The sequence below is a fragment of the Andrena cerasifolii genome, chromosome 3 (genome assembly GCF_050908995.1).
Source record: "Andrena cerasifolii isolate SP2316 chromosome 3, iyAndCera1_principal, whole genome shotgun sequence".
Taxonomy (NCBI): Eukaryota; Metazoa; Arthropoda; class Insecta; order Hymenoptera; family Andrenidae; genus Andrena; species Andrena cerasifolii.
Genome location: NC_135120.1, coordinates 20,988,005 through 21,002,630, shown reverse-complemented (window position 1 = coordinate 21,002,630; position 14,626 = coordinate 20,988,005). Strand labels below are relative to the sequence as shown.

General features: G+C 43.3%; 1 protein-coding gene across 11 annotated transcripts in view; it reads right to left on the bottom strand.

The window, feature by feature from the left end:
• The window catches only part of LOC143366726 (dual specificity calcium/calmodulin-dependent 3',5'-cyclic nucleotide phosphodiesterase 1A), a 143,083-nt gene that overhangs the window by 54,284 nt on the left and 74,173 nt on the right, over positions 1-14,626 (bottom strand). The window lies entirely within an intron of this gene.

Here is a 14,626-nt window from a genome sequence, read left to right as displayed (position 1 = left end):
CATACGGTTATTAGCGTTTCCAGGAGAAACATATGCACTCGTGACACTCGCAATAAATGCTTCTCTTGTATTCGAGTTTCTCGAATGCTTCGAAAATGGGATACCGTGACGATGAATAGAAGACAAGCTCGATGTGATTTAAATGCTGTGCCGTTGGATGCAGGAACGGCCTCGGGACACTCAGGCCCTTTTTGCATAAAACGCATAATTAGACTCTTCATTCTTTTCTGCATAGGGTAGATGCACCATTTGTGACCATTTTAAGGATTTGTACCAGTTTTGGGCACTTCTTAAAAAATATATTTTCCCGTGTAAGCAATAAATGTAACCTTATATTTCTGGCGGTATACTAAACTAAATATTTATGGTGTGAAATTCTCCACATAATAATCATCTGCAAGCCATTTAAAAATGAGATAATTATGCACATGGCCAAAAGCAGTGCAATGGCCACAAACGGTGCACCTACCCTATGCTCTCTAAATTTCATTGCTGTATTTTTAGAATTGACAGAGCTGTGGTAAATTTTGTGAATCGATTTTGACCAACTGACCCTAACTTGTATCTAATAACTCAAACTTACATGGACCTGAACATGACACGACCTATGATTATTTTTATGACAATATCTTTTCAATTTTCCACATCTTTTTCAAATATTATGCAAGTATGAAATAAACAGTAAAAAAATACTAAAAAAAAAAAAACTTTTTTCATGCAATAATGCTAATTAATTTCACTGATTAATTTATTACATGATTCCGATGGTAGTAATGCAACTACAAATGAGATACGTCAAAGTTTGAAATATTACAGACAGTTTTATAACAACTCCACTATGTATAAAAAATATTTAACGTCGTAATGTTTACAAATAATTTTCTCGAAACTGTCTTTTGGCACTGAGGCCCTTCTTGCATCCAACAGTAGAATTGATGAAATGGAATAAGAACGCGAAGGATCGGTTGTTACGAATGAAGCGGAGGGGCCCTAAAGTTGGTGTACTCGTTCGTAGCAAGTGGCGCCCTGTAATTCGCCCGAGATTACGCGGTTAATAACTCCGCCTAGCTTCGGGGGCTGCGCGAATTTATTCGTGGCGTGATTTACTCTCCGAGCAGCAACTCGCGGTGAAATTAATCAATAACCTAATTACGCCGACGTGTAATTAATACGCCGCGAAATTCTTCGGCCTCCCGTGTTTGCGGATGAAAGCAGCGGAGTCGAGGCTAGCACCGCTCGAACAGGGGAACAATGTGCGTTTGTTCATCACACACACGGGATCATGACAAACGCTTCGCCCCAAAAACACCCGACGAACTTCACAGCTCGGTCACTTCAGCAGATTAACTCTAAATGCGAAATACAAATAAAGGGCCTAGGTACGACAGATTGGTACTAATTGAGGATAAATTTTGGATCGCTATAAAAATAATTTCAAGTTCAGATTCCTTTTCCATATGAAAATTGCTCCTCGCGAATGCAAGCTAGTTGTGTAATCTTCTATGAGATAAATTCTACTACGAGTAGAAACTGCAGAGACAGATTTAAAAGTTTCTCTGTCCAAGGATTTCCTCGTTGATTCAATGGCATTTCAGTGAGTGGCTATTATAAACAAGGTAGGAGGCATAAAAAGTGATAAAGATAACTCGACGCGTGTCGATTTTTGCTGCAGTTCACCAGGCTCTTCTCGGAGCCATGAATTATGCATGTGCTTTAAAGTATCGACGCTCGCTGAATAGGGGCGTTTGGGACATATTATTCCGATAAATCAATGATTTATCACCGACGATCCTGGGAGCATAATTTCCCGTTTCGGCTTAAATTGAGATCAAGCTGCGATGATGGACTCCGCAGTACGAAAATTCTAAGGGCGACTACTTCGTAAGATATAGAAAGCGTTTCACGAGTTACCCCGTGGAACAGATGAAAGCAGCATGCATTGTCAATGAATATAGTCAACAGGAATTAAGAAAATGTTAAACAGGCGATGTATTAATGAAATTAAGCGATGTGACAAGGAGAAATGATCAGAGGACAGAACGCAACAGTCCACGAGGCTGTTTTACGGTCGAATAATTACGTACGTGTTTCGAGGTGCATTCCTTGCAGGATTCGCGTAAAACGAGTGCAGCAAACGGTGGAAAAAAAAGTAATTCTCTTCGGGAGTGATAAAAGGAAGTTAGTTACGACAGTGTCTCCACCAGTTCCACTAAATTTATACATGCTCACCAACTGTATTTTTGCGGGCCTTCATAGGTATCCAAAGAATCGGAAACCACTGCGCCTGACTTTCACCTCTTCCGTTTAACAAATCTTCCACCGTATCAAATAACAAGTACTAACGATGGACTCTGTATTCGCGACGACGTCGAACAGCATAAATAGATGCCATTTCTTTTTTATATTCAGCAACTGGTCAACAACTACACCACGACCGGTCAATAACTATACTTTTGACTTGTGTTTCTTTATAATAACATGACATCGAAACTACTGATTTCTTCAAAGTTCCTTTGGTGTTATAATCATCTTCGATACTTTTCTTTCGGCCTGGTATAACAAGATTTCATTTAGAACATTCAAGTTACTTATGCCATAGCGTTTACCTAAACTGAAGCACTTAGGTGGTCAACTACTGTATCGTTTACCCTGCTTGTTAATCAAACATTTTCAGCAGGACGTGCTTCGAATCCAAATTAAAAAATTCTTTCATGCTCGTGAGTAAGAACATTGTAGCTACGATTTATTTCCAGCCCTTCAACGCGTTTACCTTCCCCACAAGTTCTAATCTACAATGACGCGAAAAGCAATTAATTTGCAGGCGGTTGCAGGAATCGCGAACGAACTGCGGTTTAAACGGTTGGAAATTTAAAATCGTCGGGAAGTTTTTCTTGCAGGAGCCGCTGAATTTTGCATTCACCTGGCTTAATAAATCAGCAATCACGAGAGCCCACGCCACTGCCACGTAATTGTTGTACCGAGCCACGATATATCGCTGCAAGTTCCGCGAAATCGAAGCGGGGATCGCGAGCTTCGTGCAAGAACAAATTTGGAGGACGGCGAACTTATTCCGGACGTTATGCCCATTCGCATAACTATCTTGGAAAATTTCCTCGACGGCCATTAATATCGCCCCTCCGAGTAATAGGTACCACACACACAGGCAGCCTCGCAAAACCCGACCGAAAGAATGAATTTCGCTGGCGAGCACAATAAAATTTCACCTTGTTAGCGAGCCCGTATCTATCTTATACTCGCGGAAGCATTCTTACATCGTCCCGGCATGCTGGAAACTCAACCAATCCCATTGTAACAGTTTTGATTACCTTTCCCGCGTATCTTCGGTTTCAAGTGGCAGAGTGTCAATCACCGAAATAGTTGACATTTCAATTTACTGAAACGGATATTTTCGAATTGTGTGCCGAGGGGATAAACAATGCGTTGCGTTGTACGTTTGCAACTTCTATTATACTTCCGTTAGAGTGGCATTAGCCGAATGAACTCGAGGAAAGATTTTAATATCGAGGCGAATCCAGGAAAAGTTTGGGGTTTGTGAGGCAGAACGCGACGCTTCGGTACTGTCGAACGAATCAGTAAAATGCCTCTTACTTGTCGTCGCACGGAAACACGAGTCTTCCAAATTCGATACGACCGGTCCTCTTTCGGGTTAGGTGACGTGAATGTAGGTCGCTTAGACGATCAGGTGAAACGGCCCGATCCCGAATAAAAATCTCGGTCAGGCTAGAATCTGATCACAGTTAATACATAATCAATCATACAGCGGGAAGGGTACTTTCTTCGATGATTATCTGCCTCGTGAAAGACAAGTATAGTATATTCGCGGCTGATTTACAGTTACTTTTTTTGCTGAAGAGTATGTATAGGCTGATCCAGCTGTAAGAGTCCAAACGTAGGTCCCCAAGAACAGCATTTCAGGTGGGTTACAGAAAGGCAGATTGTAAATTGACTGGAGCAAGACATTTAGTTAAGAAGCAATTCTTCACCTTCCTTATCACTCTGTATGCTCTATTTAGAACAGAACAGAAAAGTACACGATAAGGTAATGGTACCAGTAGTTGAGCAGTTAAAAGAAATCCTTCGCGGAAACAATAGTAACTACTTGCTCTGTCATTCAATAGTGAGAGTCGATGCCTAAAGATACTCGTTAAGCTTTCTAAATTATGATATGAGAAGGATTTTTTAAAAAAGTTATGTTACGCAGATTTCAGAACCATTTCTCAAAATTCAGTAACTGCTTCATCCTTGAAAATGACGTTGCATTTATCAGATATAAAACACTATGAGAGTTTAACAAGTGAAGAGTTCAGTCACAAAGAGTTAATAACCTACGATTTTTTTTGCCTGAACCATACACCTGTTCTTAACAAAATTGTTAAGAAAATAACGATATAGAGACACACTATTCACCTTGATGAAAACAAACCAATCGCCAATACTATTCATAATTCCCTTCAAAGTCGAGTGTTTTAAAGATTAGTCGATAGAAGACTTGGCACGTCAACTGCACATTTTTTCAACAGATCGTCACTCCTAGAAACCTAATCTTGCACGTTTTTCTGAAAATTGGTCAACTACTGGTACCTTTACCTTAAATTCCTGACACTCTCTTCGTCAACTATACAAACATTTCTTGACACGTCCAAGAACTAGCTTTAAAATATATAATAATTCGATTGAAAATATAGGTGGACTTGAAAATATAGACGATTAGATCTGAAACGTATGTATACGCAACCGCTATCTTTCCGAATTGATTAGACCGAATGAACAGTGAAAATCATGCCTAAATCCAGAGAGATTCAGGGCGAGGATTAACGAATTGCAACGCTCAGAGCAAAGTGAACCGCTTGAAAAAAGGACCGAGTTAAAGGCAAACGCTTCGAGAGAATCGTAATAGGACAAATCCCAGTTGCACAGCCGGTCGTGATGCGAACAATGCGGTGCACGTAGAATTCTCTTCCAAGTTTAGTCGTCCGTTGTCGATGCGCTCGTTTTGCTGGCCAATCGGAGTTCCGAGCTCCTGTGGCCGGTTTAACCAAGCAACGAAAGCTCTTTCGAGGTGACCGGGGCATTCCTCGATGGCACCCGCGAGATGAACGCCGCCGAATAACGCGAACCTATCTTCCCACTGTTCGAGGACACGGCGCATTGCTGTCGTTCGTCTTCCACCAGGGCAAATCACGAAGAAGAAAGTGGACGTAACTGCACGTGAAAGCGTCGCTTCTCCCCGATCGATCGAGACGTTGTTGTCGAACTCTCTGCGGGGGATTCGAGCGCATCTGCCCGGCCAAATTCGCGGCGGTAACCGCGTTAAAGGAAAAAACTCAATGGACCATATTTAGGAGAGTTAGTCGAAAGCAGCAGACCCTCCGCCGCTGTTAAAATTAAATACAACCCCTGGCAATAAGTTTGGAACCAAACGCAGAAATACGAAATTAACGAGAAACACCAATATTTTTTATGTATAATATCCAACGGTATATATATATATCAAAAGCGTGGTAATGTTAAATTGGTCTATTTTAAAGTAAAAGCACCAAAAATAATTAAGAATTTTGTTTATTATATAATACAAAATACGGAAGAAACAAAATGTGTCTTACCACGCGTTTCATATATATACCGTTGCATATTATACATAAAAAATATTGGTGTTACTCGTTAATTTCGTAGTTTTGCGTTCGGGGTTGTAGAGGAATGTCTGTTGCGGATACCTTCGATAGGAATCTCTGTCTAGTTTCGCATAACGCGCAGAATTATGTAAAACGGAAGCTGGCTACTTGCGCGTTGCGCTCTCACGAAACTCGCAGCAGCTGTTTGATCCCTTAAGAAACAATTGGCGCCGGGAATTGAACAGTGCGAACCTTAGGAAAACATTAGAAGGGTGAATGGAAATGTCACAGGGATAACTGGATTGGCGCGACTGTATCAACACGGCCATTACCCTTTGACTTTTCCCTTCCTTCTACGGCTGCTTTACGACTACAGCCCTCGGCTCGGATCTCGCAGTCCCGCGCTAGATTCCCCGATTTTATCGTACGTCAGAGGAAATACGCGATTGGCGTGCGCCGCCGCTCGAGAATATTCTGTCCGCGATTCCCCCGGGGAAATTGATGACGCGAGGGAAAACGTTCGCGAAAGTCTTGCGTCTTTTAACAGCTTGTTCGTGACGAGCGACGACGAGATTCCGATCGAAGTCCGTACACGCAGTCTGCTGCAGAATCGGTGTCGGGATTTGTTTCGAATTAACGCCCCCGCTGTCGTCGGTCGTGTCTTAGTGCATCGCGCACGTTGCAATGACAGAAGGAACGAACGAACGAACGAACTTCGCATTGTCTCGCATTGTTTGTTGCCGAAGAGGGGCGAAATAGCGCGAGATTCCCGACCCCGGTTGAAACGCGTCGCTCGATATTATCCAATTAACGATCGAGCCACGGGAGTGGACGGAAGCGTCGATTGCTATCTGGTGACAATGGGCGTCGCTAAATTGGCAGTCGCGTGATTTCTGTAATAATAAAAATCCACCGGACCGAGAACAGGTGTAGGGGAGCCCAGCCAATGAATCCAGGTTCGATTGGTATCGGGGTCAAGCGATCGGATCCGCCGCGTCTGGTCGAAGTGGACTGCTAATAACCTATTCTCAGCCTGGGCGAAACAAATCATGAAAGATTGCCACGATTCGTTGGATAAATGTTGTAGCAGCGACTTCCATCTAGTAAGACGCCATTCCCCATCGAGAATAATGGCACTTTCCAATAGCAGTTCCATGGCGCAAAAGATCCCAAAGCCTCCGTCCAATCGTTCCTTCTGAGACGTCAAAGAACACGTTCCAATTTCGAACGCTCCAGATCCCACTTCTATAGGAGCGAAATTTTAATCGGTACTCACTGAATTGTCCCCCTCCCATCTGGTAATTGAACTCGAGCGTTCTAAGGCGAGGCGTCAAAGCATATTCGACTAACGCGACGGAAAAGGAAGAATTCAGCCAGCTTCCGCGAGGATGGCGTCCTATACGCGAAAGTACATTGTAAAGCGGGTCCCTCTTTTCTTTACAGGTCGTGCGGTGGACGTGAGCGTGCCCGAGTACAGGTGTACCTGCACGTACGCCCACAGAAGCAACGTTGCGCCGAAGAAGATTACACGACTGCCTTTTTCTCTAACTTCCTCCATTCTATAGGTTTCCCTTCGGCTACTTCCGTCCTCCTCTCTCTCTCGCCAGGCTTTTTCGCCGGCTTCCCACGACACCTCGATCCACACCTCCAGTCACGGAAATATAGAACGTCGCTCTGTACGGCCGGCCCCGTCATCGAGCGAACGGAGCTCGCCGGCCCATCCCTTGGTGCGACCCTTCGATTAATTCACACGTAACCGCGAGTGGGAAACGATGGGTCACGGAGGAATACGGGAAGCCTACGCGCCGTGACGTTTCGAGTGGATACTAAAGTATGGATGACTAGACGATGCTGCGAATAGAAGGACCCGCGAGGATTGAAGCATCCGGTGCTTCGGAGCTTCTTTGGAATCGGCCGTGATAGAGGTACTTATAGGAATCCGAGCTTCCAGCGGTTCCCCTCCCTCCTACCCGCGATTCGATTAACGAGATTTAGCCTGTCAAAGGATCCGTGGAAACTGAGATTATTCGGATATGCAGGACACGAATTGTTATGCAAGATCGAAATGTGACGATATTTGAAGATGATATTTGAGTGTGCACCGTTAAAGTTGGGTTTCCTTTATAATGTATCAGTAAATATGTTCGATAAGACAGGGTCCACGATTGCCTGACGTTCAAAGGTCAAGGAAGTAATTTTAGACTTGAGAGGAATTAAACGCTTCTACAAATAAGAAGGATCAATGTTAGACAATGTTATCACTGTGCTAACTTTAGAAGATCCAAGTACGAAATTAGCATGTGTGGGTATTGAGACATAAGAGCGTAAACGATCCGATGAATGAAAATTGCAGGATGAAGTTATTAGTACGTTTAGAGCATACCGGACGATTTAACGAACCAGCGAGCGCAATTGCTGTAATGCGAGGTCTTTTTTTAACGATATTTGCGGGTCTGTAGAATCTATAGTAGTCTCGTACCACTACTTAGATTCTGTACAAAATAGACCTGTAACAAAAATGTATGTTTACACTTGAAAGGCTGAGTTCAATTTAGCTAATCATCATTTCATTCAAAGTATCGTCGAGATGAGCGTGGATAGAGCGCAGCTTCGAATAAACAGAAATAACACAAAACTACATTACTTTTTCAACTAAAGAGCGATGTAATAAATTTCACAGCGTTACGTTCAGTTATACCTAACGAAGAGAATATAAAGCCCTGTGCCGTGCTTTACAAATAATGCAACGTGATTCAAATTACTTTGCCTTCGTTATGAAATACTGGGAAATGAAGACTGCACCGTTTCATTATTTCGTTATTTTTAGTAACAGCGCGAGTTTGTTCTCAGATGGAGAATATTCCATCAAGTAAGAATATTAAGATCGGAATACGCGTTTAATTTGTGCCGGGAGAATTAATATAATTCTTAATGGAGTTCTAGGTATAATTAATATCGTGAAATGGTCAATATGAAATTTCGTCGTACCGTCGACAAATGTGCCCTTTCGGCAGATCGTTCTCGCAAGCTGCGCTGCTGCAGGACTTCCTATTCACGCTTTACAGGATCTTTGCACAGTAGATTTTTGTTAAATATTACATTAGGTACAACAAAATCTGCAGATATTGCTTTCTCGACTAAATAAACCTCGCAATTAAAGTGGAAGAACATTCCCAAGTATATTACCACCTGACGAGTTTATTTTCCTAATAGATCTTTCTCAACTAAAATTAGAAAATTTTTCAAATTTTCAGCCTCGCCCATTACTACTCGATTCGCACGATTTTTAATAGCTTCTTGACTGAAAGAAAGTGACATGCGCCAGCTCGCAGATGAACTTTTCTTTGCAGAGATCATGCGATATGAGTGAAATGATTTATCGCGAGGCAACGTGAACGTGATACCTACGGCAGAAAAATCTAATAGAAACACTGTAAACATTATTTCTATCCTTCGGTAAAAATAAAAGCAAACAGGATGGATATTAAAACTGCGCCGGCTGAAATTCGATATTTTCAATGACGTTTGTCTGAATAACAAGCGTGTGTGTACGCGACACGGGCTTTACGGTTTAATCTGCGCGAAGGAATAATTGAACCCCTTCGTCGGCGGCAAGTTACGATGCTCGGGCGACTTCAGGTATTGCGCGGTGCAAATTTTTTTCTTAACGTTGCAATATCTTCGGGGAACAGAAACGCGCGCGCGCTTCTCGCGGCGCATTTTACCGCAGCGTATTTTACCACCGACCGTTTTTATTTTACCCAGTCTCGCGAGGAGAAAGTGTAACTGTAATTTACATTCACGACCGTACCAACGATTCCGAGATACAACAGGGAATCGCAATTTTCTTCTTTGACATTTTCGTGCTGGCTGAAATGGTGTCTGTTCCAGTCGCTGCGAACTCCCCACTTGCTCCAAGGAAGCAAAAGTTCCGCGCGTGCATCAGTCCCCTTGTCGCTATTACAAACCTGTGTCTACTTCGCAAATTACGTGTCTTCAAGTTAGGAGAAAAATTCGTTTGAATTTTCTGGCACAATTTTCTGTTCAATCAGTCGTGTTGATAATTAAACGTGAATCCTTGTGAACGACTAGAACACTGGCTTCGAATGCATAGAGGTATTTAAAGGCTTTTAAAAAAATAAGCGTGGAATATATATATATTATATATTATATATATATTATTATATTATATATATATTATTATATATTATATATATTATTATATATTATATATATTATTATATATTATATATATATATATATATATAAATTCATTTCGTTAAACGATTCGAAATGACTAAATGAGTCTTGTAAGTCTCTGAGTAAGCGAAAATTTATCGGAGAGCTGTCTGTGAAAGAAGAAGAATTTGAAAAAATAATTTGTAGTGGCAGGAAGTCGTTTCTTCCTCTGGACCATAAAGAGTACCGGTTTCTCTTCATCTAAGCACACAGGGGTAAATTCTAATCGCGGATCTGGATTACAGATGCTGTGGTAGTAGAGAGCATGGTAAATCTCGAGCCAGGAGAATATTAGGAAGAGGGAAGTTGCGCAAAGCACACGCGAGTAGATGCTAGATTACCAGAATCACCGCGACAGGCAACGCTTTTTGGGGAGAGGGCAGGCTTCTGTACCGTCACTGCGTTCGTCGGATTGTCAGGAAATGAAACGACAGCGCACTGGTATTGTTGAATTCGAGAGGCTTGTTCCATTACCGATAAATGGGAATTTCCAATTTCAACTGCAATCTAATATCTACGCGCAGTTAATTGATTGCCGCCCTTGAACCGTTGCCTTTGAGCATCAAACATGGAAACGTGAGAATCGAAGGTAGCAATATTCCTCGGCACCGGGCCACGTCCTCGTGGGTTTACGACTCCGAAGGTGGTGGAATAATAAAGTTCGTATAATAAAGGGGTCCTCGGACACTCCGAGGGAATATCGAAGTAATATATTCATCCAAACCCTAGCATTATACAGGCGAGGGCTGTGGGAGCAAGTAATTCGTGTTTAAAAGTGTACCGCCGAAAATGTCACTTCGCCTGTGTATAAAAGTCCTTCAATCAAAAGTTAGACGGTTAATCTGAATTTTCGTTCGCTTCCAAAGTAGCCCGAATAGTAGCTAGATTTTTCACATTCTATGAACCGCGCAACGAAATTTTATTTAACTCCGACTCGACTTTCCCCTGGGCTTTTCTTTTACTTCGAGGTCCTGGTTAGTTCAAACAAGAGCTACTTCATTCTGTACTTATTGTACTATTTTACCCTACCATAAGATCGAAACTTAACTAATCCGAAACCTTCGGCATCCTAGTTTTGCCTCGAGTTCGGTTCATTTTGGTTACCATGGATCGAGGTTGGCGAGATTGGAAGGACAGTTTAGAAAAAATATTCCCAAGCACGTTAAACCCTATCGAGTTTAATCGCGGTCAGTTTACACTGATTTCCATTCCCTTCCTACAACACGGTAAACGTCTGATGGCAATTAACAGCGCGCAACCCTTGGACAATAACGGACAGGAAACATTGAACCAAGTTCTGCTGGACTCACGATCAAGATCAAACGGAACGTTGCGCACAAGGAGAACTAATAGTCTTAACTTCCGGGCCGAAATAGTTTTAGTTGACTGCATCAACTCTCTAAATTGAATCCGACGATAACGTCCGGGGCCAAGACGGCGGTCCACGAACGGCAGTCGCCTCCAATTTAATCCATCGTTCACGGTCGTTTCGTTGGTCAATTGATCAGCGCCCTTGAAGCGACAGCGTGAAAATGCTGAACGCCGTGACACGCGATAGTGTCTGTATCGAAGACAATATCCAGATTACCCAATGTAATCGAGAGCTCTCCAGCGAACTCGCTCCGCTTCTCGGCGCAAAAGAATGACACCGACAAAGCTTCGAGAAAATCATCCCTTAAAGGAGCCTATTAGCTCTGTGCTAGCTACAGAATTTCTTCCCAGAACAGGCCAAAAAAAAGAAGAAGGGTACGGTGGGTAGCCACCGCAAGTTTCGTGGCTAGTCAGCCTTCTGCGACATCAGAACGACGAGAGACAAAAAGCCAACGACGGAGGAGGTTGGGAGGATGCAACGCGTAGATTCGAGGCGGTAAATTTTCGTAGACGCAATAAAGTAACTTGACGACTTATATGAAATTATGGCGTCGTACGGTTGTCACGGGTGTGGGGGTTTTGATGGCGCAATCATGACCCATCAATTTCCAGGCGGACCTTCATTGAAAAATATTAAGTCCACCCAGGAAAACTTCCCCGCACCGTATAAAGCACATTTCCCCCCTTCTAGCATGCCCATGGAACTATTTAACGAAGCGTATTCTTCTCCGCCCTTGGAGCAGTTGATTACGGTCGATGGCGTGCGAGTTTTTGCGAACCGTTTTACGAATCGGTGGGAAGGAGCTGCGATTCAGTTCTGAACCCGGTGGCAGGCTGCGTCGTGCAAGAAAATTTCAAGCTAACACTGAAATAGCGTCATAATGATCGCACGAGATTGTAGCTTGTAATGAGCCAAGTCTACTTAAGTTCAGCACGAGTGATCTGATTTCATAACGAACTTCAAACTACTAAATTGCAAACTTTCATTGAGCCTGCTGACTATTCAAGTGTTCTAATTAATTGGCATCCTTAGCGCGGCAATTTAACTTCGTACACAGTAAACAGCAGCCCTCGAGTAAACCACCATAGACTATACATGTTCCAGTAATAAAGAATTCGATGAGAAAGTCTATCGAAGCGACGTATTTAAAATCGCCGGGGGGTCTGATTAACAGTGAGGGAATGTAATTAAGAGGACCCCGAGACGATGTATGATAATCGTTATTTAACGAAGCGGAACCTCCAATTGCGAAGCAGTTACTGTAACTACGTCTGTACCTACGCCTCTTTCGGGACTCGCTTCAAGCGATACTCCTATCCTCTGCCCTTGAGATACAAGTGTACAGCGAAGCAGCGGCGATTAATAAAGTTTTCACCTTCCTCCGGCACTAGTGTCACGGTTAACGACGGCGTCTTGTAATAAGGCTCGCAAGTTCCTCAGGAATATATTCGACTGGCGTCGGCTGGTCAAGCGTGTATTTAACTTTATAATGAAGGAGAACGAACTTTTCGAGCTTTCGAACTCCAATCCCCTTAAAAGGACATCATACGTTCAAGCGGGCTTCGCGGAATCTTTAACCGCCAAGTTGAGGTGTACAGTTGGCGAACTTTCTCACGGATTGAATTCCTTAAATTTAAAACTAAGTACCAGGGGTCCCATCGAATCCGACGATGCTTTCGTCGGTGCTTGCCCAACACGTTTTAATGACAGTTACTTTCGAGTTGCGTCACCGATCGACGATCACCCGCATGCATATCTCAGGGGCATAAGAAAAAGCACGTACTTTTTACCGCGATGATGCCACGAATGAGATAAGTACACGGAGTATCGCGTGATAATCATTCATGCTTACATAATCCTCATTAAACAGCTCCGCGAATTCCACGAGTATTTGTACACTCGTTTCCCTTCCATCTCCTTCTTTCGCGCCCGAGCATCGCGAGTGTCGTGCTCTATCGGAAGCAAACATCGTAATGCATCGTGCAGAATGCATCGCTTAATTAACACGTCGGGTAAAATCCAGCTTAATTACAAGCATGGAATATGCGTTACTAATATTAATGTAGAAAGTCAGAACATTGTGTCTCCTGAATTTCGCACCGATGATGTTTCCATCCATCACTGAGAATCCACCGTATTTGAAAGTTACGAAACTTTTTCCGAACTATTGCGATCGACGTGGCGTAACTCCCCCTTTTACCTGGTCCAAATCGAACGGACCGGATTTCTAACCGGATTTCTTACGCGCAATATCGTCGAGTCTCATTCGTTTAAAAAGAAGAGATAATACTGCCCGGAGCGGGCGCAGCGGGTTTCGCTGCTTCGGGCGACGGGCAGGTAGCATCGTATCGGTTTAGCAACCCCCGAACGCGTCCACGGACCTGTAAAAACAGAATCTGTGTGGACCGCGGACACGGCCAGTGTGATATCTGTGATTTGACTAATCAAGAGACTGATCCTTTGTCTGATCGTAGCAGAGCGCCTTGCAACGAGAGAACTCGCCAAGTCGCATTAATTCGGCTTGTTAAAACGACGATAACATCTTTGTCCCGAACTCGCAGGAACTTCGTTAAGCTCTGGAGAGAATCGACAAGGAGCAATTAATTGAGGAAGAACTGACGGAGACCACGAAGATGCCATGGAAACTTATTCAGCGGATGGCTGATATAATAGTATCTTCATTTGATCGAATCACCGATGCTGCAAAGGATATTAACCCAATACCTCACGGAGCAATGCTGCGTAATTGTCAATGAAGGCACGGAACATTGGCGAAATTGAGAGTCTTCTAAAGGGACGTTGTTCATCCGCAGAAAACTCGTCCCGTCGGCGAATAAAGAAAACTCAACGAGTTGTGACGCGAGATTCTTCTTCCAGCAGAATGGCTGCAACGTCCGCGAGTTAATTTGCAACGGGCGGGAAAGAAAATACAATAAAACGCGGTCGTTACCACTGAGCACGCATAAAGAGGAATGCTAGACTACCACCTGCAACTACGAGAATGATAAAATCACTTCGTCTCAGGGGTTTCGCAATTTCGTGCGCCGCGGTGCATGTTCTTACGTTAAAAATATTTCCTCGTAAGTTCTCGCGGCTACGTTGCACGCGATGCAAATGTCCCTTTCTTCTCCCCTTTTCTCTTTTTCTTCCGTTTTTAACGAACACGTGCAGTTCTCGCCGTCGTTGGGCGACGTAGTTACGCGCGCCGCAAATAGATTCGTTTCGAACAAAGTTCAATGTACATGAACTCTAAGCGAATCAGGACGGTAACAGAGGAATTCTAATATCTTCGAAACACTCCCGAAAGCGACAGGAATGTATCAGCGGGGTGGCATTAAATGTTCGCCCCTCCGCGAGTTTATTTCGCGCGTCGAGCAGCTCT